Here is a 26,065-nt window from a genome sequence, read left to right on the forward strand (position 1 = left end):
TGGTGAGCTGGGACCCAGCCTGTGAAGGGAAGGAGGGTGTGGATGGAGGGAAGCCTGGGTTTTCCTGCTCTGTCAGTACCTGGGTAGGCAAGTGTGCCTCATTCCAGAACGAGGAGTTAGCATTCTCTCATTAATCCCTAAATCCATCTGATTTTTTAATACTTCAGTTTGTTTCAGAAGCAAACTGTATATGATCATCTTTAATGGAAAAGGGTCTTTGTACCTTTAAGCATGGATAATCTTTTTTTAAAAAATATTTTATTCGTTTATTTTTAGCAAGGGGAAGGGAGGGAGAAAGCGAGAGAAGCATCAATATGTGATTGCTTCTCATGCGCCCCCTACTGGGGACCCATACAGCAACCCAGGCACGTGCCCTGATTGGGAATTGAACAGGCAACCCTTTGGTTTGAAGGCCCATGCTCAATCCACTGAGCTATACCAGCCAGGCTAAGCATGGATAATCTCTAAAGGCACAATTATTAAAAAACATATGTCCATGCACTATTTAAAATTATCTTCAGATCAGTAGTATGTGAGTTTTACTTTGAGAATACTATATTATGCTATGCTGTCTCCATTTTTATGAAGATGACCTTAAATGATGTTTATACAGCCACCTCAAAATGATAGGTTCTCCAGGCAGTTAGACAAATTTCACCTTCTCTTTATTACTGTCGCTTTCTAGTAAGTGTTGACATCAGGAAGTGTGAGTCTTCCAGCTCATTGTTTTCAAGATTGTTTTGGCTATTCTAGGCCCTTTGCATTGCCTATACATTTTAGAAGGACTTGTCAATAACTTCATGAAAATATGATGAGATTTTGGTTGAGATTGGATTACATTTAGAGATAAAGTTGGGGAGAACAGACATTTTTAACAATATTGAGTCATTTGTTCTATAAACATGATAAATCTACCCACTTAATTAGGTCTTTTTAAATTTCTCTCAGCAATATTTTATGGTTTCTAGCATAGAGGTTATGAATATCTTTTGCTAATTTTTCCAAGTGTTTTGTGTTTATGATGACAGGAAATTGTTTTAAAATTTTATTTTTTATTGAAAATTTTATTTATTGGTGCTAATATATTAACATATAATTGATTTTTGTGTGTTGTCCTTATATACTACAACATTGTTAGATTCACTTATTATTTCTAGCAACTTTTTTGTAGATTCTGTACAGTCTTTTTATATAAACAATCATGCTGTGAATAAACAACAGTTTTACTTTTTCCATTTCAGTCTCGATGCCTTTGTTTCATTTTTACGGCCATAAGAAAGTGGCTAAAACCTCCAGTACAATGTGGAGAGAAGAGATGGAAGTTAACATTCCTGCCTTATTCATGAAATCAGGGAGTTCGTATTCAATACTTCACTATTATATGTGATGCCAGCTGTGTTTTTCAGAGATGCCCTTTTTCAGGTTGAGTGACTTCCCTTCTAGTTCTAATTTGCTGACAATTTTATTGTAAATATCTATTGAATTTTGTAAAATGCTTTTAATGCATCTATCGATGTTAAGTTATCCTGTTGTTTCTCTCCTTGATAGCTTTAATGGTAAATTATACTCATTGATTTTCAAATTAAGCCAATCTTGTACTCGCGGGAGTACATTTTATATATTGCTGAATTTGACTTAACTAATATTTTGGTAAGAATCATTGCGTCACTATTCATGAGGAATATGTGTTATTCTACTTTCTTGTAACATCTTTATCGGGCTTTGGTACTGGGGTTATGCTGACCCCAACACAAGCTGGGAAATGCCCCCTTCTGTCTGTGGGGGAAGAACGGAAGGCTGGTGTTGATTTCTTCCTTCCTGTTTGACAGAATTTATGGGTGACACCATGTGGACGCGGCATCCTTTTTGAGTGAATGTTTCAATAACAAATTCAATCGAAGAAAGATGAATATGCAGATTTTCCATTTCTTCTTTTGGCAGCTTTGGTAATGTGTCTGGTGATATGTTTTCCAAGGAATTTGTGCATGTCACTGAAGTCGTTGGATTTACTGACATCAAATTTTTCACAATATTTCCTTATTATTCTTCTGTTGTCTATAAAATCTGTAGTGCTCGCCCTCTCTCATTCTCAGCATCGGTAAATTGTGTTTCCCTTGTTTTTTCTTATCAGTCTAGCTAGGGGCTTAGCAGTTTTATTATTTTTTTTATGAACAAATTTTGGACTTTGTTACATTTTTATACAGTTGTTTTGTATTTCATTAATTTTTCCCTTATCTTTATTATCTCGTATGCTGCTTTTAGGTTTAATTTGCTTATATTTTTCTGATTTCTTCTGGTGAAAACCAATATCAGTGTTTTTAAACATTTCCCTTCCTGCTTCTGCCTGCTTTTGGTTGTTCCCTGGTGTCTTTCAAACAGCTGGGTAAGATATTTTGTCCGTAGTTTGTAAGTGTCACCTGCAGAATATTCTAATATGAGCCATTTCACCAATATGGGAACTGCAATTCAGTTTTAAGCTTTATAATCTTAGGTACCTATTCTAACCCAAGTGCCCAGTTCCTTATCTATAATTTGAGGGTAGGATGATAACATATACCTTAGAGGATTTGTTTTCATGGAGAGAAAATGAAATAATGCCTATGGAACCATTTTGAAGGAATAACATGGTATCTAAATTATATTTATTATCATTCATGTGACAAAGAAGAATCGCTCCCATGGCATGCATTTGTAGTCCTACCAAAAGTGGAGACATGATACAAGGTCCTTTAATTTTCATAGTGTGGCAGATGAGACCGAGGGTCCTTTATTCTCTTCCATGACACCCAACCTTCTAATTATATGCGGCTTCATATTCAGTCGATATTGATTAAATGCCTATCCTGTATATATTAGGTGCGTTTATGTGCACTGTCTTGTCTGGTTTATTTCTCACATAAAGAGTGCCCTCCAATTTATCAACATGTAACAATAACAAACATTTTTTCACACCTCGATTCCACTCTTAAAATTTTACCCTAAGGAAATCACCACTGATGACAACCAGATGCAAAATGCATCTTGCAGCCCCATTCACAATAGCACAAAATTTGGAACAATCAAAATAAATGTGCGTAAAGGATTTGCCAAATAAATCGTGATGCATACATAGAATGTCATACTATTCAGCTGTTAAAAATCATATTTTCAGAGATTATTTTATCACACGGGAAAATGTACATTGTATAATATGTAATATAAAGGCTAACAGTGCTGTTTGAACATCAGAATTGCTATTTTATTAGAAAATACGAGTTGGGAAAACAATAGCTGGGAGAAGACCTACCGCCGTGTCCACGATGCGTGAGTGTCCCTGGAGCGGAACCGCGAGGGCTGACTCTTCACACGCTTTGCCGGGGCTCTGAATTGCTCACCACGAATGAATGACTTTTGCTTTCGGTTTTCCCTCTGGAACCCAGATCCTCTCTGCCGCGGATTAATCATAATCTCCAGTTCAGTAAAAACTGTCCTCATTGGTCCATGCCCAGCCATTATTTGTCGATGTGTTTGTTTGTTGTAATGTAATACGCACTTGTAAACCCACTGCGCGATGGAAAAGCTAGGACTCCAGCAGCATTTTCCGTCTTGGTGTGGCCCTTCTCCTACCCCATTCACCGCTTCCCTTTCTACCTAAGACAACAACCTCCTGAAGTCTTGTAATTCCCTTGTTTTCCTTTTAATAGTGTTGTATCTAATTTGACATACAGCCTTAAAAAGTATCTATACATATATTTGTTTGTTTTGGTGGCTTTAATTTTTTTCAGAGCATAGCATGCTGTATATCATATTCTAGGACTTCTTTACTTAATATCACACTGCTCAGATTTATTCAGATTGATTTACACCTCTGGAGCTCAATTGTTTTGAGGACTATAATGTTCCATTGTGACTATATTACTATTTACTCCTCATTGAAACTATTTTCAGACTTTTCCTGTATGAACATTCTTGTACATATCTTCCCAGTGCCCCTGTGTAATAATTTCTCCTGGATGTAAACCTGTGGGTGGAAATGCTTGTCATAAGGTCTGTCAAAGTTTCACTGTAAAACATAGCGTCACACTGGTTTTCCGTCATGGTTGCATCAGTCGTATCTTCCATAACACGAATTCCCACCTCCTGAGATCCTGCGGATTGGCATCCCTACCAGCATTGGGTCTTGTCAGGTGCATTGCTTTTATATTCAGGAAAAAGAAGGCTACTTCAAAAACAAACAAGAGCAAAAACCAAAACGGACTTGCCCCCTTTCCCCCAAATTCTGGGAGAGATTTGGGGCACCAGAGGTAGTGGATAAAACATGAAGCTAGTCCTCCATGGAGAGCCCTTCAAAGCCTCCCAGCCTAGGAGCCTCGCCCAGCAATGAGGTGGGAACAGCGCTGGGCGGGGGGCGGGGATGCAGGGTTTTGTGTCATGGGGCCTTGGGGACTCTGACCTGCAGATGGCTGGTGAATTTGTGCTGCAGGTCTAAACTAGGAGTCTGTCGTCCATATTCTCTCTCTGTCTCTGTCTCTCTCCCCCCCCTGAAATACAAACACTGGACCAGACGCATGCTTTTTACTTTCTGCAATATGCTCCCAAGACACTCTCTTTGCCAATGTTGGAGAGCAGACCTGCTTATCCAGGGCTTTCTTTTTTCTTCACTACGGAGTGAGAACCTGCCAGTTACAGTCAGTGGGGGAAGGGTCTCCCTGCAGAAACACCTCAAAGCGTAGGAACCAGAAGACGCAGAAAACCTACTCAACGGCGGCACTCTGCTCGCCCGCCTTTCAAAACTGAGCCCCAGTTTCCACCGCTTTACAGGAGCCCGGGACTCGATGGAGCAGGAGCAGGAGCAGGAGCAGAGCGCCAGATGGACGCGGAGAGGTGTGATTCTGCCCACCGATGCTGAGAGAGGGAGGCAGCCCTTTTAAAAATACTACCCAGAAAAACAACCAGAATAAGCTCGAGGGCCAAACGCTTCTCAGCCTGTGATCATGACTCAGGCCAGAGGGCGGCCCCAGGGCAGAGCTCCAGGGCCGTCTCTCCAAGCCAACCAACCAGCCGTGGGACGGGGTTTGCTGACTAGGGTCATGGGGTCTTCTCAGGGCGCTGGAGAAAGCCGGAGAACCAGGGAGGCAGTGAACGTCCTACACTCTTTTAGACAGAAATCGAGGGGCTTTAAAATAGTCTAATATATTTGGCTTCAGAACCGATTTTCTTATTAAAATGATTTTATTTTATTTTATTATTTTATTATTTTATTTTATGTTATTTTATTTTTTGTTGTTCAATTACAGTTGTCCCCAATCCCCCCCATTAGTCTCCCCTGTCCTACCCACCCCCACCTCCTACATTCAATCCTCCCCAGTTGTCCTTGTCCATGGGCCCTTGATACATGTTCCTCGACTTGCCCCTTCCCCTTCTCTCCCCTGTTATCCCCTTCTACCCTCTGCTCTGGTCATTGTCCATTTGTTCTTTATTTCCAAGTCTCTGGTTCTATTTTGCTCACTTGTTTGTTTTGTTGATTAGGTTCCACTTACAGGTGAGATCCTATGGTATTTGTCTTTCACCGCCTGGCTTATTTCACTTGGTGTGATGCTCTCCAGTAAGGAATCCTTTATTGTAAAGAAAGCAGAAACCGCTGATAGTGTTCGGACCATAAGGTCTCAGGGTAACAGGAGTGTCGATCCGAAATTCCCTTTGGAACAGGACACCTGTGGGGAATGAGGTTAGACGTGGATTCTACAATGCAGATGGCAGGTCTGCATCTTTTCAAAACCAGCCACGATGGACATAAAGCGTGAATCTTTTGACTTAAAAAAAATAAAGATCCAAACCCAAGACTCTTACTGCAGCATGAGGGGGGCTAACAAGGGGAAGGAAACAGTGCCAGTCTTGTCCGTTCTTGTATTCTTGTGCCCAGCTCAGTGCCTGGTTCATACCGGCTGTAAAGAAATATTTTATAAAGGAAGAGAGAAAAACAAAGATGGAGGGAGGCATGTCACATGGGCAGCGCCAAGAGAGCCGTTATAAAACAGTTCTAAGTCTTTTCCCCAAAATAAACACACACACGCACACGACTCTGAACATTTTCAGCAGAGAGCACAATGAAGAAAGAGCCAGAAGAACAGGTAGCAAACGTATACTTCAACTGCAGAAAAACCCTAACAACGTACCAGTGCCCCATGCCATTTTAAAAGGCATCAGTCCCCTTGACCCTCCAGGAAACACTGGCTGTGAAAGGAGCCCCTCAGGAACTGAATGAGCTTCCCGCCTACCTGGAGTTGTGAGCAGATAAATGGCATCTTCAAGAGCATATGCCAAACAGGGTTTGGGCTTAGCAGTCATTGATTATGAGCCATTCTTCCTGAAGATGGAGAGGTATCGATCTACCGATCCCTCTCCTCTCTCCTCTCTCAGCGGCCGGGGCTGAGCAGGTAGGCATGCAGGCATTCTTTGTAAAGAGCAAAAAGGGGCCACGAGCCAGCACACACTCCAAACAAAGGGCATAAAACATGGCTCCAATTGGCACCATTCTTTGACTAAAATAAAGAAAACCGTGTGTTTTCGAGAAACCACACTTAGCTGACTCGGACTCTGAAGGTGGTATAGGATGCTGGTTCATCATAAGGATCAGGTGTCGAGCTTCTACGTTGAGTGTAAACAGCTAAATCTAAAACTGCTTTCAATCTGTAGAAAGAAAGGCTGAGGACAGCTCAGCCTGGAGACAGCAGACAGTCACACCTGTGTCCAGAGAGAGTCCTGCACAAGTCGATAAAGTCGGGCTACTCAGGCAGCCTGGCATTCTCAGACTGGCGCACACCAGGAAGGAAATACGCACAACACTTAGGAAATACCTTTAATAAACTGATCGGGCACTCATCTGAAGGGAGTAAACTATATTTCCTGTACTTCACAGGGGTGTTCAAATTACTGAGTCTGTTGCATTGGATCCTACCAATCAGAGAAGACCCAGAAACAATGTTTCAGGGCAAAAGTGTTATGAGATGATAATTTTTTGGAGCTTTTAAAAGAAACTAAGCTCTAGGAGAAGACATGAGCAAACTCCAGTGAGCAGGGAGCCTGTGATCTATGAATCTAAGACATTCGTGCTGAGACTGAAGACCCAGGAAGAGGAAGGTGTCGGTTTGGATTTGGGCCTCGGTGTTTGCACCCGGCCAGTTCACACCTGGCACAATCATACGCCCACGTCTTACCTCGGTCATGGTCGTAACTGCCCAGCTTTGGCCTCCCATGAACGCTTGCATCTTTTGGATGCAGTAGCAAGTTTATGTAAGATAGGAAGGCAGTAAGTCCTGAAGGGACTCCTTCCAAATTCTATGAATCCATGGTCTCAGCAGTTCAGCACAGTTTTTGTTACTGTTACTTTTCCTGCTTCAACAAACCAGGAGCACGTGGGTACAGCCCGCATCCACCCAAACACGAAACAGACAGAGGCCCTCATGCGCTCTGCACCTGGTGCCTGGTCTGTGCCGGGCACTCCGCTAGGTCCTGGGGAAACAGTGACGGGCAAAGTCAAGTCCAGGCCCCGTGAGGCCATTTTCTAGTTTTAGTCAACCGTTTCCGATGGAGGCAGAGCATCGAGTAAGGAGCCAGAGACGGTGTTTTTCAAGACCTTCATTCGGTAAAAAGTCACCCAGAAGATTAGACATTCTCCTTCTGAATCTTGTTTTTCTTAACCACTCAACCCATGAGTCCTAGTGTGGGGACAGTGAGGCCCCCACACAGGTATAACAAAGGCAAAGAGGAGGGGGACATTGTTCATCTGACCCCGAATCTTCATCTGAAGCTAGATAAGTGGTGATGGATTTATTCTAATATACGAATAGCACTATAGTGATAAAATTTTCCCCATACTCCTCACATTCAGATTACCTTTATGAAAAGATTTTCTATGAAAGAGGGATTTTTTTTTTCTGTGTAAATTGCAAGTAAGTGAGACATTTCTCAGGGAGAGTTTCAGGTTAGAACTGGGCCAAAGGCATGCCTTTCGAACACAGGACTTATTGGTGGGCAGGCCATGAAAAACCTGGATCAGCGCATTTGCCGCCAGGGCAGTAGATGATTAGACGGCAAGAGGGTGTGTTTCAGAGGAGAGCTGCCAGCTAGCACTGGTGGCTCACCGTGCAAGTGGAAGAGAGGGGTCTGATAGACTACATGTAGGAAGTGTGTTTGGGCTTTGACCAGTAGACGTTCACTCATGACACAGGAAAGAATAGTTCCAGCCCAGAGGTGCAGGAAGAGCCTCCATGCATGGGTGGAGGGGGACATGGGTGACAAGGTGGCAAGGACACAGACGGTAGGCCCCGTGAAGGATGATTGCACTCACCTCCGAATGGGCTCCCTCGCCTCTCCTCCATCCCGCACACCACCTGCTCCTAGGATACACCCTCCCAGGCTCAGCATTCTCCCCTAGCGCCATTACCACCTGCGCAATACACGCCAGACTTCTCAGCAGGGACACCCCATCCTAGCCCAAATCTGGGTTATGGTTATTTGCCTCACGGCCAGTCTTTGTCCTTGGATTGTCCCAGAAGTCCCTTAAAGGAATGAACCATTTCTTATTTGGCAATTTATGTCACCCCACCTCTACCCATTGTGATACAGCACTCCACTCTCAAGTGGTTGAATGAATGGAAAAATAAGTGAGAGATGCGATGAATAAATGAATGAATGAGTGAGTGATACCAGCACCGACTGGCTGCAACAATGCACAGCTCAGTCCCAATATCGAAGTTGAAGAGACTCCGTAGTTTTCCTCCATGAAATGTCTTGTCGAGCGGAAAGAAAATCTCTCCGTAAACCTACGATCCCATTGTTGCTTAGTCACCACAGGAGTGTATTATTTTGGTGGTTTGAGTTACCTTGCTATGGTACCTTGCTTTGGTTATAATGAGTTACCTCATTATAACTCTAATTCAACTGACGCGGAGATCTCAGACTGGAAGAGGATTCTCTCCGAGGCGTGACAAGCGTGTCTGGGCGGGCTACTGTTTAGCGTGACATGAAGACAGCACAGGCTCAGTGCTGTCAGACCACCGAGTCGTGTGTGTGTGTGTGTGTGTGTGTGTGTGTGTGTTCAGGGGGAACCCATGGAGTCCCCAGGATGTTAATGGACTTTGCTTTGTGATGTGTCTCTGGGTGCTTTTATCTTAGCCCCGCAGGCAGAGCGGCAGATTTGCTCCGCTAATTCACAGTGACGTGGCTTTCTAATTAGGCGTCGAGGCGCAGCAGGCTTGCCAGTCCTGCACATTTCTTTTGTTTCCTCACTGTGCCAGCGAGCTGTCTCGCCGAGCTGCCTGATCTCCCAGACGCATCTCCGCCGTGTGAAATGAGCTAACACGCGCCAGGCGCCCAGCCCCTGGGGCGCCTGGGGGGCTTTGGGAAACGTTCCCTGCACGCTCCCGGTCGTCTCTGCCTTCTGCCCACCTGGTGCTCTAGCTAACCAAAGAGATGAACTAGCACCTTTGTCAGGCTTACGGCTTTCCTTCATCCCAGAAGAGAGCCCAGTCATTCTATGAACACGTTCTACACGGATTCTGTCAGTGACAATGGCCGAGGTGTACCGAGGGCACTCTGTGTGCCAAGTGTTTCAGCATTTCATTTCCTCCCCCCCCCCCCCCCACAGGAGCCTTCCGAGGAAGAGATGCTTATTCTCTCTGCGTTTCAGGGGAAGAAACCCTAAGAAGATAAAAAAAATATGCACAGTAAAAAGACAACAAACTCACAGTTATTAGCAACCACACCTAAAACAAAAGCAAACTAAGCAAACAACTAGAACAGGAACAGAACCACAGAAATGGAGATCACATGGAGGGATAGCAACAGGGGAGTGGGAGGAGGAGAGAGGGGGGAAAAGGTACAGAGAATAAGCAGCATAGATGGTAGGGAGAAAATAGACAGGGGGAGGGCAAGAACAGTATGGGAAATGTAGAAGCTAAAGAACATACGACACATGGACATGAACTACAGGAGGGGATGTGGGTGGGAGGGGTGTGCAAGGAGGAGGGGAGTGAAGGGGGAAATGGGACAACTGTAATAGCATAATCAATAAAATATATTTAAAAAAGAAGCCAAGGGGCTGAGGTTGATGGAGGAGTGCTCAAGGGAGGTGGGACAAGAAGGCATATCACCTGTCCTCTCGCCAAAAGCCGTCCTCCTCACCCACACACCCTACCGCCCTCCACAGGCGAGCTCCCAGTGGCCAGAACTATATGGAATGATGCGGGACACAAGCTGGGAGGGGCCCCTCCCAGTGCCGCCCTGGAGGCATTCTTCCTGGCCTAAAAGAAACGTGCCTGCCCCCAGGACTCCGTGAGAGCCCTCTCTGGGCCTGGAGGGGCTCCGTCGTGGCCCCTCCCCTGGGCTGCCCCTGTGAGCCCGGCTGGCACTGGGAGGCAGAACTTCCTGTAGCACATGCACAGCTCGACCCCTCCCTGCAAGCCCTCCCTCTGCACGTCCACCCCCGATCTCAGCCCAGACGGGAGAGAACGGCAGGTGCTCCTGCCTCCCCCGTGTTCTGGGAGCCCATTGTCTAATTCTGTAGGCCTGGCCTGCTTCCCTCTTTCCCTCCGAGCCCCGGGCATGTGGGCAGAGCACAAGCTAATTGGCACGGCCACTCCAAACAGAAAAGAACACCGCACTGCCCGATCTCCAGCAGGTGGCCACGGTCCCAGCTCGTGCTCTGACGGTGTCTAGGGGCCTGACTAAGGCGTAACAGGAAAATCAGGTCCCGACAGCTTGGCAGAGGTCATCCCCGAGGAAGGGACGCAGCTGAGGCCCAGCTGCTCGAGCCGCTGGGTCGGCAAGGAGGAGACTCACCTGCAAAGAGGGAACAGTCCCTGCAGGGACAGGGCAGTGAGCGTTCTGTCCTCCGCGCACCTGCCAGGCCCAAGGAGCCCGAGTCCCCAGGTTTCCAGGAGCCGGCCCTGCTGAAGAGGAGGCCATCACTCTGGGAAGACAGAAATGCCTACGGCCCAGTGACTGTGGGGGGCACTGTGCTGCCACCGACGACAGAGTCCCTTGACCTGGACACAGAAGAGGAGCCTGGTGGAGGGAGCCACCTGCACAAGGAGACCCTGTGGGCTCTGCAGCCACTCAGCTCCTCTCAGCTCCGCGACTGGCTGTCGCTGACCTGTGCTGTGCCCTGAGCTCAGGTCCTTGTGTCATTTGATGCTCACAGCAACCCTCTAAGGGAGATTATCCTTAATCGTTACTTTCTAATTCCTGGGAGCTTAGTTCAACTGCTGCCCATGGAGACATACCCAGAGAGCACCGGTGCTGGGCTCTGGGCTTGATTCTGTCTGACCACAGTCCGTGCCCTTGGCCGTGGGGCCTCCTGTGAAAGGGCGCTTTGTGTGAGGGCGTGATGATGTATGAGATGGTGCCTGTCCTCGCAGACTCGGAGAATGAGTGTCTTAGTTGCAGCATCTCTGGCATGGGGTTAAATGTGCGGGGTTTGTGAAGGGGAGAGACAGTGTAAACGGTCCATGGGGGAGGTCTCCGAAGGTTCAGGTGCAGGGGGACCCTGATCCCTGCGCGGGCGGAGGACTGCTGGGCCCGTGCCTGTCGATGCTATTTCTCTCAAATTAAACCTCTTCCAAAAACAGCACCTTCAGTCCGAATGAGACAATTGCTGACTCTCAAGGATGAGGACATGGGCTTTGTTTTCATTTTTATATTTTCCAAATTAAAATCATATGTGTTATGTTTTTCTTGTTATGGTTGTAATACGTGTTGATGCACTAATTATGGAAAATACAGAAGCTGTAAAATAGAAATTAAGGAAAATTTTTACTTCCCATTGTTCCGAGATGACTGTGGTTAAAACATTTTTTTTAAAAAGAATTTCCAGTGTTTCACTAATAGTTTTTGTTTTCTTTTTAACAGAGTTGGTGACAGATTGCATGCTACTGTACTCTGCCTCACTTTTTTTAAGTCCTTATTTGAGGATATGTTTTATTGATGAGAGAGAAAGAGAGAGAGAGAGAGGGAGATGAAGTCACCATTATGAGAGAGAAACATCAATTGGTTGCCTCCTGCATACCCCGCTGCTGGGGACCAAACCCACAGCCGAGGCGTGTGCCCTGACCAGGTACTGAATCCACACCATTTTGGTGTACGGAGCGACACTCCAACCAGCTGAGCCACCTGGCCAGGGCACTGTACCCCACTTTTAAAATGCGATGCGTCGTGAACATTTCACCATGCCATCAAAGAGTTCTGCGGTCATGTAAGAACTGATGGTTGCTTTCCAGTTTTCTTTGCCAAGGGGTTTGTTGCTTTCGTCATGGAAACAATTATGCTAACAAGAACTCCGTTGTGTTCAAATACGTCAGTGAGAGGGGTGCTCTGTCCAGCAAGCGGGGTGTCCTGTGGGTTATGTCGCACTCTCCGGCCCAGCGAAGGGTGATTGCTCCAGGTTGCAACACCACTGAAATCTGTCACAGGGGGGTGTTTACATCATAGAAGCTGGAAATCAGCAAATGCTACATTCAGGGCTACTCATTTGTTACTTTTACATGTTTGTTTGTTTGTTTACCAGCACACTACTTGTTCGGGACAATCCAAAGGCAGGCTTTGACGCTTCTCGGTGGGACAGCCCTGAGGAAACGGCTTCCGAGGGCTTGTGCAGCTCTCGCAGATTTTGTAAACATGCCGAGTGCGGAGCACCAGCTGCTCCTGCTTTACCTGGAGGAGAACAGGGGAGCGCTCGCGTTGGGGACCTATGAGGGCAAACCAGAGGAGTTTTTGCTTGTGTCCCTAAAACTGGAGTAACTGGATTAAAGGAAGAGCCTGCGAGGAAAGGGAGACTTGTCACCTGGAGGGACCAGGACCCGTTGGTGACAGTGAGTAGGACGTTCCGGGGGGCAGAGACACCTTGTCCGGGACTAGGCTGTGGAGAGGAGTTGAGCGGACGCGCAGAAGGCTCCCTTCCCACCTGCACATGGAGCCGGGTGGGAGGACCAGAGGCAGAGGGTCCGCGTGCTGGAAGTGTTCGCAGACCGCTGAGCGGCCTTCTTCGTCTGACAAGTAAGGAGGCAGGGCCCAGAGCAGGCGAAGGGCTTTCCCGGATCCAGAATTAAGGGAGTCAGACTCCCAGCTCAAGGTTCTGTCCTGCGTGGCCTGCTGCCCAGTTGGCTGTGGATAATACACCTGTAGTCGCATACACGTGAGTGGCGTTTAAGCGACTTCAAGCAGAAACACACCAGCATAAAGACTCTGTCTGTCTTTGTTTGGGCTGCTGGAGCAATGCCATAGACTGGGCGGCTTACAACCAACAGGCATTTTTTTTTCTCATAGTTCTGGACGCTGGGAAGTCGAAGATCAAGCCGCCAGCAGATTTGCTGTTTGCTGAGGGACCATCCAGGTTCATCAATAGCTGTTTTTTTTTTTTTTTTTTTTTTTTTTTTTTAGGGTGTCCTCACAGAGTGGAAAGGGTGAGGGATTTCTCTGGGGTCTCTTTCACACGGGCACTAATCCCATTCATGGGGGCTGCGTCCTCCTGACCTAATCACCTCCCAAAGACCTGGTCTCCTAATACCACCACCCTGGGGGTCAGGATTTCCACACGTGAACTTGCAGCAGGGGCCACACACACGTGCTCTGTGGGACTGTGGGGGTGGGGAGGGGGAAAGAGGTGTACTGTGGAAAGAAGAAGGAGACCAGAGAAAGGAAAAGAAGGAAAATTTGATTTTTTGATATTCACGAGAAATCAATTTGTAACTGGATATGGAAACTGGGTCCAGCTTTCCCAAATAATATTTTATGTACATTAATGCCCAGATTGAGAAGACCTGCAGCCCCATCCGGCCTCATTACAGAAAACTGGCCCCTGCGATCATTTGTATGTGCCCCCACGGCCAGGTGATGGGGCGGAGCTGTATCCTTCCGCTCCCACGGGTCTGTCTGCTGTCTCGGCACACCGCTGCCCTTGCAGCCCGGGTCCTCTGGTGAAAGTCAGGACAGAGCTCTTCACTAAAGAGCAACACCTGTGCAAGCATGGGAGGGAAGAGGGTGGGGCAGAGGAAGAACTTCAATACACTCCCAGTAACGGCTCTGCGGACAGGATGGAAATTGCTGCTGAGAGTTTTGCTGTCCGGGAGCCTGTGCCACGCAGGCCCCAGAGGAGAGCTACCCAGGAAGGGAGAAGCCCGGCAAGAAGGTCTCTGCAGGGAGGGGGACCCTGCAGGAGCTGAGACCCCTGGGGGCTGAGGCCAATGCCTCCTGCAGCCCAGGTGCCTGGGGAGTGAGGCAGACAGCGCACGCCCCTTTCCTGCTGCGCCCCCATCAGAAAGCAGCCCCCTGACTCCCCCTCCGCATTGCTGCTCTTAGGAGAGAATTTCTGAAGGGTTGCAGACATGGAAAGGGAAGTAGGATCCCATGCAGAACAGGGTATAACCAGTGTGAGACACGACCCCTCCCAGAGCTCGCAGGTGCAGACCGCTGCCTGCTGGCTCCTCACGCAGCTGCCCCACACCTGTGCATGGAGCATGGCAAGGGGAAATGTCACAGCATAAACATGCCGTTTTCCTCAGTAGGCACATGCACAATTCATAGAATTCTAATTACTTAATTGGATATATAATCTTAAAATTCATGTAGAAGATTGAATGTCCAAAAACAGCCATAAAATAATGAGAAAAGTAGAGTGAAGCAGGACTTTCCTACCAGAAAGTAAGTGATTCACAAGTGCCACTGGATACAAACAGAAAATGCGCCACAGGAATTCTTTTTAAATCAGTAAAATCCCTGGAACAACATGAAGAGCCCAGAAATAGATCTTCATGTGCACAGTAACATAATATGCTGTACTAAGCAGTGCCGGCACCATGAACCCACTGGGAAGAAGGTCAGTCCCACCTCACATCATATTCAAAAATAAAGTTCTAAGCCCTGGCTGGCGTAGCTCAGTGGATTGAGCGCGGGCTGTGAACCAACGCATCACAGGTTCGATTCCCAGTCAGGGCATATGCCTGAGTTGCAGGCCACGGCCCCCAGCAACCGCACATTGATGTTTCTCTCTCTCTCTCCCTCTCCCTCCCTTCCCTCTCTAAAAATAAATAAAGAAAATCTTTAAAAAAATAAAAAATAGAGTTCTGATTGTTAAAGCCCTAAGAACATAACAAGCAAGTTAGAAAAGACATTTAGACATCTATGTCATTACCTGCATGTTGAAAAGAGTATTTTTATAAAGAGAGAAAAACCAGAAGCATCATACAGTATATCTGAATAAACGAGTTGAAATAATGGACTCCATCATATTTCTAAAGGGCTACTTTGTCATCTTAAGGTCAGATTGTTTAAAAATAGGATTTAAAGTTGAGTGGAACAAAAAGCAGCAAGTGATGAAGCAATAGAATATCTTTGCAGGTCCCCCCCCACCCCCACACTAGAGAGCTCATTTCTGAGCTGTTTACTGAGGAACCTTTTTATTTTTATTTTTACCTTGGGCAGGCTGGTCCGAGTCTATCCAAACAGGTGCTACTGAAGAAAACCTTCCTGGATTTCAGCAAAACGAAGTGAGGGTACACTCTCTCCCTTCTGCTAATGCAGTGCGTTTTCCATAAAATTGAAAAAAAAAATAAGTTGCAAGCAGAATTTCACCAACCAGAACATTTAAGAAATGCAGAACCCAAGCTTTTGATTTTATGCCATAAACTGAGTAAAATGCAGGAAACCATCTTTTCTGATTCATTGTCTGTCTGCGGGGCCACATCTTGCCCTGGGGGAGGGGAGTTATCCCCCTTCTTACAAATAACATTTTCTCTGCGGAATCCCAGTGACTGAGGAGAACTGGCCTGTGCAAGAACACCCTTCAGGGTGAAGCCAGTGATTCCGCCAGAATCTGAAATATTCTCACAAAAAAACATTAGGAAGCCACATCGTGCAGATTCCCGTATTGGACCTGCAGCGTCATTGTATCATTAGAGATACAATTCTTTAAACACTAAAAACTCTGAACTAATAGCAAGTACTTTTTGAACTGGCACAGCGCTGTGGTTTGGCCACAGACCAAGGAGGAAAAGGTAATACAGGGTAGAAGAATTTGGAATGTGATTTTTTTTCATAACATAGATTTATTTTATTTATTTTTTGCAGAAGACAGTGAAGTGTTTTGTCTGGGTCGGAATGACTGTCTCACCAGGTACCACAGCAAGGTATGAAAAAGCAACGTTCTCTCTCCCCAGCAGGAAAGCTGCTTTGGGTGAGCCAGGGCAATGCCCCCTGAAGAATCCTGTCTCAGGACTGCCTGTACTGCATTTGCTGCCTGTATTGCATTTGCTGCATTCTCTCTAGTGAGCTCCGTCTAAGAGTCTTCCTCTGCCTTGTGCTCTGTTTTTAATTGACCGCCAGACTTTGGCATCGAATGAAAAGCCCCAAACCCTTTCAAACAGCGGGTGTTTGCACAGAACAAATCATTGGTTTGTTTTTCATTTATTTCCCTTCCTGACCCAAATACTACATTGAAATGACACTGAACGTATCGACCTAAAAAGAAGAAAAATTCAAGGGATTTGCTCCATTTAAAAAAATGTGTCACTGCTCTGAAGCAGTAAGGGCAGGCGGGGCTAGGGAAAACCAGTGAAAAAGTCACTCAGGTTTGACTTTGATTTTATTTTGTTTTGCTTTTACTTGATAACAGTAATAGGTAATATGAGGACGCCACGTCTGCTTTACAAATTGTTTTAACATGCAAATTTGACCCACACAGCAGTATAATGTTAACATACCATGGTTACCCCCATTTCATGACTAAGACAATTGAGGGTCTCAGAGACTGATGGTACCCAGGTTTTCCCACTAACAAGAAGCAGAGCTTGAAATGAAGCGTAGTTATTCTGACTTAAGCTCTTTCTCCCCACTGTGGCCTTTTTAAAGAAGACCGGAAACCATGGTGTGGGGGGGCTCCGCCTGCAGGGCCCCCACCCTGGCTGCCACAGATGAGAATAAGTCTACCAAGACATGATCGGCTTGGGGAGGAAAGGTGGCTGATCTCTCAAAGGAGAAGGGCCAGGAGCCTTTTCCTCAGTGGGCTTTTATTGGGTTCAGTTTGCACAGGAATTCAGGTAAAGCTCATTACTCATTGTCAGGCAGTAAGGATCAAACAATAGATAACATACAAAGAACTCTGAGGGCCTACTTTGAGTCAGGGTCAGTTCCTCAAAGTTTTGGGCTACAAAACTTTGAGGAACAAGCTTACTTCTTGCTTGGACCCTTATCATTTAATTGAGAGCATTCTTAGTAAAGTGGGTTTCACAGGATTTTATGTATTCTTTCTCAGGCCTGATCACCAGGGAACCCCCCCTTTCCAGCACAGGGCTGCACCTCCCTCTTGTCATTGTTCCAGGCTTAAGTCAGGCAGGGGAAGTAAGGCAGCCGAGAGATTAGGAGACTTCTCGCCTACAGAAAGAGGACTCAGGCTATGTCAAAGCCGAGGGGCGAGGGTCCATCACCCCCTTTTGCTGTAGCCCTCCATGTCCTTCCCTGGGGCCTCCATGTGATCATGCCTGTCTTAGGTCGTTCCCCCCTTGGGGAATCTTACCTGTCATTGGCTAACCGACCAAGCATTGGGGGCCAGTTATGGATGAAGTAAAAGGAGCAGAAGCGGTGCTCCTGCCAGGGAGATAAGCTTTGTCTCTTTAGTGGCTTCTGGTCTGAAGGTCGCTCACTCAGCCTTAGCCTTGGGGGGGTTACAGCTTCTGAAACCAGGCAGGGTGGTTCCCAGCACTGTGGAAGCCGTTTACATGGTATAATCTTAAGTAATTCTCTTTCAGCAGTCTAAACCCACTTTTTTCTATACTGCACAGTATACCAGTTTCTAAATCTTCAAACATTAAAGATTCACAGAAGTGTCTTAGCATGATTTACTACTACCTGCTGTTTCTCGTGTGCCTCCTGGGTGCCGGGTGGGCATTGTCTCTAACTCTCACAGCGTGTCAGCAAGTTGGGTGCAATTGTCCCCACTGTAAACAAGGGGAAGCTGACGCCCAGAGAAGGTCAATAACGCCCTCGGATTTGTCCAGCTGGTGGGCAATGGGTTTGAGACTTGAGTCCTGCAACACCTACTTTTTCAGTCCTTGATCTTCTGGGTGCATTGCGCCACGTTCCATGCCATTAAGAGCCTCTCTGGTTGGTAATGACTGTCACGCACACTCTCCTGCCGAGGTCATTTTCTCCTCATTGGATGGTGCGGTGCTTTTAAAGTGTGTCTCTTGAATTCTCCTTTCTGTGAGAGCTGGAGTTTACTTGGTTCTCCTTCACTTGAGAATGGCCTGACCTTAATGACTCACTTCCAGCAAACAGAATACGGTGGAAGCAGCAGCGCGTGACTGCTGAGATCAGACCACAGACAGCAATCTTCAGAGCTTCTCTCTGGTTCTCTCTCTTGGGTCACTTGCTCTGGGGGAAGGCAGCTCCCATGTCCTAAACGCCCCCCAGCGGCCTCCTAAAAGGACAGTGGGGGTGAAGGGCTGAGCCCTGGTGCCAGTAACCAATGCGGAACTGTCAACAACCTCATGAGTGAGCCACCCAGAACCTGTGGGGTGTCTGCACCAAAGTCAGCACCAATGTGGTGACTTCCCAGGGGCGGGAGACCTCCAGCTTGTCTCAGGAGGGGTGAACCAGCCCAAGTCAGAAGCGGAGCAGGTCAAAACTCCCGTGCTATCCCCGTGTGAGTGGCTGCCACACTCCAACCTGGGCCACGTAGTGAGAGAGTGAGATCCTGCCTCCGAAATATATCAGGAAAAATAGACAAACAACCAGCAAGCAAGTAGGATGACTTGGGAGGGGTAAGAGGTGCCGGGAGGGGGCAGGCCCGGGTGAAGAGGCAGGGATGGCTGGTGGGGGTGGGGTGGGGCCCGCTGAAGCAGAGGGGTGCCTGTGGAGAGGCTCTGTGGCCCGTTCTAGGCAGAGGGACAAGTCCTGCGGCAGCAATGAGTGCGGTCCGTTTGAGGAAGAGTAAAATGACACTCCTGGATTTCTACACAAGGGTTCACAGAACAAACGCCCCCTGGGTTGCAGTGTTCCTGGAAGAGTTTGTCTCTGCAGGCCAATGCGTGGTCGTTTTGGTGAGAAAATAAAAACCATGTGAACTATAACGTCTCCCCTTTGGCCTTGGCTTCCGGAAAGCTCAGAGCCCCATTCCGTATCTTCCGAGGGTGGGTAATCAGTTCACATCTCAGGTGTCCGGGAGTAGCTGCCCACTTTGCTTCTTCGTGGAGATAAACTCTCATTTGTGCTGGCCTTTCTTAGAGTAGGCGATGTTGCCACCTCAAGTTCACTTGGAAGAGGGTAGAAGAATTAGGTTTTTAGTTGTCATTCAGCAGGCTTCCTGCAGCAAATGAGGAAGGAGTAAGAGAGTGGCAGATCCATTGCCTGGTTCATGTATCGCATAAACTTGGTTGGCTGTGCCCCAGGCACTGGGTCGGGTCTTTGTGGAACTCGGGAGAAGATGGTTCCTGCCCTCAGTGCGTTCCCTCACATTCTAGGGCACAGTACAAACCAAAAAAGCTAAGAATTACAACGCATCTGACGACAGCTGGCACAGAATGGGAGCCCAACAAGGGCAGTGGCTCATCCCGGGGAAGGCTTCAATGGAGGCGGGGTCTGTGCATGGGGTCCCCGCCCAACCTCGTGGTAGGAGGAAGGCAGCACCAGCCCTTGCACCTGTCCTCCCCGCCATGGAGGGCGGGGACCAGCCTCCCAGCTGGCGGGAGGTGTGGACATCTCTCAGCCTCAGGGCCCTGGGGTTTGAGCTACAAGGCTTTCTGGACAGAGAGAAAACTAGATGGAAAATGTCTCAGCTCCACAAGTCCTATTTTTAATTGATTTACACCCAGCCTCTTCCATCATGGTATTAATATTTAATTGTCCTGTCAGGTCAGATCCCTCCCGGTCAGACAGTGAAAAATGGCTGCAGACAGAGGGGAAAGGAGGTGGCTGGACGGTGTGGACTGAGGAGTGACCCCGAGGCTCTAGCTCGGAGGGCGCCGGGGCCTGGGACCGAGGAGGAGCCGACCCGGCCTGGCGTCCTGGTGGGAGGGACCCCCGCTCCCTTCTCTGCCTGGGTCCCCGCATTGCCCATGTCTGCAAGGACAGCAGCGTGTTCCCCAGAGCCACGTGGGGAACCACCTGACAGTGTGCACAGCACCAAGGCCTGTGGAGCAGGTGAGCGGGTTCCTTCAACGGGGAGAAGCCAGGAGGCTGGTCCCAGGGAGGATCCAGAAAATGACACGTCTGTGCCCCATGGTTTTTCCAAGTCTGGGAGGGGCCGAGGGGTGTTTGACACCTGATTTACAAGCACGTCTCTATGAGAAACGGCGCTCTTCTGGGCTGCCCAGCGTCCCAGCAGCAAGAAAAATGGCTCGAGAACTATTTCAGGTTAACGCACTCTCCAAGGCAGTGAGGAAGTGTTTCCATGTGACTCATTCCAAGAGGCTATTAATAGACAGGAGATGAGAGGGACGGGAGAACGGGATTTCGTTCAGCCTCAGCCACTCGCTTTGTTTCTGCCTCCTTTTTAGAAACAGACGCCAGCAGGTACAGCTGGTCTTGCCAGGCTTCTGGTGGCGTGGGGGTGGGGGGGACGACAAGGCTGCCCCCCTCCCCTTCTCCCCCAGCGAAAGCTCCTCACCCTCCAGGCCTACCCCAGTCTGTTCTGATGGAACCGAAGCCCAACAAGTCCGGAGGAGACTCACAGAAAACCAGGCTGAGGGGATGCCTCGTTTTCAGCAGGCTCTGGAGAAAAACGTGCAGCCATACTCAGGCTTCAGCACTGCCTTCCCATGTCTGTGTCTGCGTGTCTTCTTGGTCTGGGACAGTGGTTCTCCCCGGGAAGCAGCTGCCAGAGGCGGCCTCTGGAAATGCGTGGCTGCATTTGGCCGTCTTCGTGGTTGGGTTGGGATGGTGCTGACAGCCTGAAACGCTCTGGACAATATTCCCAACTGAGAACCATACTCCATCCCACATGACCTAGGGGCGCCCGCTGGGCTCCTGAGCAGAGTTCAGAATGCGCGGAGTCTCAAACGGAGCTCCACCGGACGCCAAGTGTTGGCCACACGGTTTCAGGTGCACGGAGCTGTCCAGGGGCGCGGCTGTTGTGGAAATCAAGGAAAGACTGAGTTTTGTTTTGTTCCAGACTTTACCGAGAGTTGCGCACCTTTTGGGAAAGTCACACCCCTGATGGCAATGCCACTTGGCGTCACCACAGTCGCACACCTGTACCAGCCTGCATTTGCAATGGTCGGGTTCGTGGGGCTTCTGTTCCGGCACGCAAGCACCTGGCCGCGTCGCGCTGGCTGCTAATGTGGCTGCACCAGACCTTTACCTGACGACACACTTGTGGTAGTGTCATGGCTTCTGTTACTTCTCCTTTATGTTTCCGTTAGGGCATTGTGCTCATTTTTAGAATGGTGTGTAACTGGGGAATTTTAATTTAATTTCAGAAGCATAAACGGGATATTATAGAATATTTGTTGGGGGGGAGGCATTATAGAATATTTACTTAGGGTCTAAACCCCAAACCAGGATTGATATAACTGGTTTAGGTTTTATTTTTATTTTATTTACTTTTTTAAACCCTCATCTGAGGATATATTTATTGATTTTAGAGGTGGGGGAGAAAGAGAGAAAGAGAGAGAGAGAGAGAATGGTAGATAGGAGAGAGGAAAAAAACATCAATGTTAGAGAGAGAAGCATTGTTCAGTTGCCTCCCGTAGGTGCCCCAACATCAGATAAAACCCACAACCTAGGCATGTGCCCTGACCAGGACTCAAACCCACAACCTTTTGGTATACGGGATGACGCTCCAACCAACTGAGCCACCTGGTCAGGCAGCTGTTTTAGATTTTAGAACAGCACAGGCAGGTGGAAGAGAAGAGCCAAGCACGTGGGTCATCAGCATTTGGACTCCCTGAGTCACGTTCTACTTTGAGGCTCAAGTGCTTCTGAAAACACAGCTGCCTGCAGGGATCAGGCAGGTCATGGGAGAGAGTGAAAGGTAAGAAAAGCAAGAGTGAGGGGGCTGGGGCTGGGACCCCTGTCACCGTCAAACCTGCAGAGCCCGGGGGCTCATTGCCTCCTGACTGTTGCCCTGAAGGGTTGCAGGCACAGTGTTGCTGGATCTCCTATTTTTTTTCTTTTCAGTGGGAGCCGAAAAGCTGACACGTCAGCAACTGTATTCACTGGCGCAAGGCTAGGCTGCTGTAATGGAGAGAGCCAAGAGTACAACACATTGAGGAGCCCGGATGTTGATCTCTTTTGCAGGTCATGGTCAAGGTCGGGCCACACCTTGCACAGTGTTATTAAGGCCCAGACTCAGTAGAGGCCAACCTCAGTTCCACTTGTGCGTGTCCTCTGATTGGTGGGGAGATGTCTTCATCTGGCCAATCATTGCTCATTTGTGACACTGATGGTCTTTGCTGCAGTATCTGAGTATTTAAAGTGCATTGTGTAAGCCAAGGCTAGGCAGAATACGGGGTGGGACTTGGCCGAAAGACCACCAGAGTTGATCAGTTAGTTGGAGATTCCACACGTGGGGATACAATTCAGACTAGAGGAGGGAGGAGGGAGGCAAGCGGGACAAAGTGTTTGAGTTGGCAGAGGAGCAGAATACTCAGATCAAGTGCTCTTAAAGGGGGACATCTTGGAGGATCAAGGGAAATAACCCTGAATGCAGTCGAGGGTGTTTTAATGCAACTTACCCGCCCCACCTCCAGGAGCCCTTTCCTGACAAATCCCCTCCCAGGACAGCCTCGGTGCTCCCGTTACCTACTGCTCCTGGCGCAGCGGCCACCCCTCTCGCTGTTTTTCCCAGCTTCTTTTGGCCTTCCCATCTAGAGTGCAATTACACTCTGCCCACCGCTTGCCCACCGCTGCATCCCCAGAGTGTTGTGGGGTCATTGGCAAAGGGTAGGCGCTCAACAAGTACTTGATGAATGACTGAAGACAATCCTATGAAGAGCAGAAAGTTAACACACGGTTCTGAGCCAGTGCAAGGGGATCGCAGTGCTTTGCTGGGAAGATTAATCTGGTCATCGTGTTCGGGAGGCCAGAGGAAGCTGGAGAAGACAGAGCGGGTTGCTTATGTAGCGGCCTGCTGGTGAGGCACACGTCCCGTGTGAAGGGATGGGCTGAGAGTGGCTGACGGGTGGGGGGTGGAGAATTGCAGACGCTGCTTCTGGGGGTTCGGTGGAAGCCCAGACCAGTGCCAACAGCTGCGGGTGGTATCAGCCACCAAGGGAAGGCCTGAGTCGGGGAGACAGCAGTGAGCAATGAACCACTTGGGCGTTCCACGGGGTACTACACTGAATGAAAATAAAAAATTCTAAAAGAGGCTACCTGGGTGAAGGAGCAATTATGACAGGCTCAGAGGCCTAGAAAATCAATATTCTAGAAAAGCACGTCAGCCTCATTAATTTGCTAGGAATAAAGGAAGAGCCCAATGTTTTTTGAGTAAGAGAATACATTGTGACATGGGTGGTTGTGGTTTGCACTAGACTTTTTGGAACAGCAGTTGGAAGGACCATCAGGTCTTCTCAAGTCAGAAAGTTTTTCTTTATGTCAGTCAGGCCTTGTGCTCAAGCCTGTTGAAGGAGGCCGGGATCCCTGAGGATGGGGGTTCCCCTGGATGTGAGGGGGACTGTGGGGAGAGGTCAGGTTCTCCCTTACATGAGCCAGTGGTCTAGGAAACAACAAGCAGGTGGCAGGCCTCGTGGCCCACGGTCAGCCCAGCTGCTGACCTGAGCAGTCGTATCTACTGGGCTGTGAGGACTTTTATGGTCCCAGGGGCTGGCAGGTGGCCCCGGCAGGGCTGGGGTGCAGCATCTTGCAGGGAGCCAGACATGCAGATTATTAGACTTGGGTCAAGGAAAGGGCTTCTCTGCAAACAGAGCAGGTACCTAGAGGTCTCCGTGCAACTCACAATGATTGCGGGAGGCAAGGTTGAAAGGCTCAGCGTGGCTGGTGGTCAGGCTACAAGCAGACCTCAGGAGCTGGGGAGGAGGAAGGGTCGGGCTTGGTTTGAGGTCTTGCAGAAGGAGGCTGTGAACGTGGCTGCAAGGGGAAAGGAGACAGGGGACCATACTGAGGGAGAGCTAGGCCGGGAGTCACAAGATATAGATTTTGAATTCCAGTTTCACCAGGTACCAGGTGACCATGAGTACCTCATTTTCCTTCTTTGTGTCCTCTTTTCCACATCTGTCCTGCTGTGGCCCAGGATTGTTGGGGATGGGGGTGGGGCAGAGGGATGTGTTTTGAAGAGGCACAGAGGCCCTGCCGCCGCTGTGAGGGGCCAATAATGTATCAGTAACTGCGATTTCTCTGCATTTCATGGGCGCATCATGGATACTCACTCAACAAATGTAAAACAGCAACAGTTTCAGGCTCAGGGACCCCAATCTGGAGTGTTCTAGAGCAAGGGTCAACTAGAAATAAAAGGTTTGGGCCCCCAAATAAAAGGCAATTCACCCCCCAATATTTCATTCTTCCAAAGAGGATGCTCCAAATCATCAAGATTTCGAATGAGACTGAAAAATGCACTTTGGGAAAAAAGATTAGATTCCTTTGCAGAACAACAGATGAAGTATTTTTGAAATCACCAAGAACAACAAAGATCAAATATCCAAACCTACCTGAGGAATTGATCAGCCAAGGAAACAGACATTTCCATTATCCAAGATGTTAGCAAGACTTTGAATATAAGTATCTCAGAAATACAAGAATGTCATCCTTGGAAGGGACCTTTAAAGATGAATTCAGGCCAAGATGCTTTGCAGATGCATACAGAAGAGATTACAGTACGACGTGAAAACCACATATATTCGAAGTTTTACCTTCTCCTGTGCTGCATGAGGCTCCGACTATGACGCAGCGGACAGCCTGGGCACCGTGAGGCTGACGTGGGGTGATGTGTGGTTTGATTTCATCCAGGATCTTTTCCTTCTCCTGGCTCTGTCAGTTGGGGTGCTATCCTGGGAGGGTGCTGTGGGCCAGCCAACAGTCGGAGGGACTGGTTGGTGTGGGTGCATGATCCAAACAGAACCCGTTAAAAGACTTTTCCTGGGATGGCTGTATGCATGGTTCCAAAGCTGCCGGGCCGTGGCGGCATGCTTCCGTGACTGCAAAGAGGAGGCTGTTTGAAGGAGGAGAGAATGAGGCTGCTCTGGAAGGAAGAACGACCAAGAGTAGGTAGAGCATTGGTTGACGGATGCACACGTGTGTATACACGTAGAGAGAGAAGGAACCAGCTCCTACATTTGCTGGTTCTTTCGCCTGAGCTGGTTTGAATTAAGGTTTCTGCCACTGGCAAACAAACTATTGTGATTAGTACAGTGGGAACATGAGAGCCTCGTGACTTTTTGATGTTTAAAAGCTAATATGTTGCCCTGGCTGGCGTAGCTCAGTGGATTGAGTGCGGGCTGCGAACCAAAGCATCGCAGGTTTGATTCCCACTCAGGGCACCTGCCTGGGTTGCAGGCCATAGCCCCCAGCAACTGCACATTGATGTTTCTCTCTCTCTTTCTCCCTCCCTTCCCTCTTTAAAAATAAATAAATAAAATCTTTAAAAAAACCTTTTTTAAAAAAAGCTGATACATTGGTCATAGTGGGGAAAGAAATGAGAAAACCCAGATGGTCTTCTGCTAGTTTCCTGCAAGGTTTTAGCTAAACTCATTTTCAGGTAAAATGTCGGGCCACTTCCCACAGGCTGCTCTTCTCTGAGAGCTCCCCATTTGCACTCGCCTTTGCAAATGCCATCCTCTCTGCTCTTGGGTCCCTTGCTCCTTTCCTTTTGTGTCCCTGTGTCGTTAACTCTTGTTCCTCCTTTAAAGCCTGGCCCTGACCCTCTCTCAGCCCATTTTCCTTCTTTTATCGAAAATTTACTGAGCCAAATGCTATACTTGGAGCAGGGAGTACAGCAGAGAACATGACATTCATTCATTCAACCAACAGATATTTCTTGAGTACCTACTATGTGCCAGTCACAGCTTTAAGTCCAGTGGTGAATAAGCCAGACAAGCCCCCTGCCTATATTCTATTGGGCAATAAAAGATAGAACTCATTTAGG

This window comes from Phyllostomus discolor, chromosome 14 (assembly GCF_004126475.2).
Source record: "Phyllostomus discolor isolate MPI-MPIP mPhyDis1 chromosome 14, mPhyDis1.pri.v3, whole genome shotgun sequence".
NCBI lineage: Eukaryota > Metazoa > Chordata > Mammalia > Chiroptera > Phyllostomidae > Phyllostomus > Phyllostomus discolor.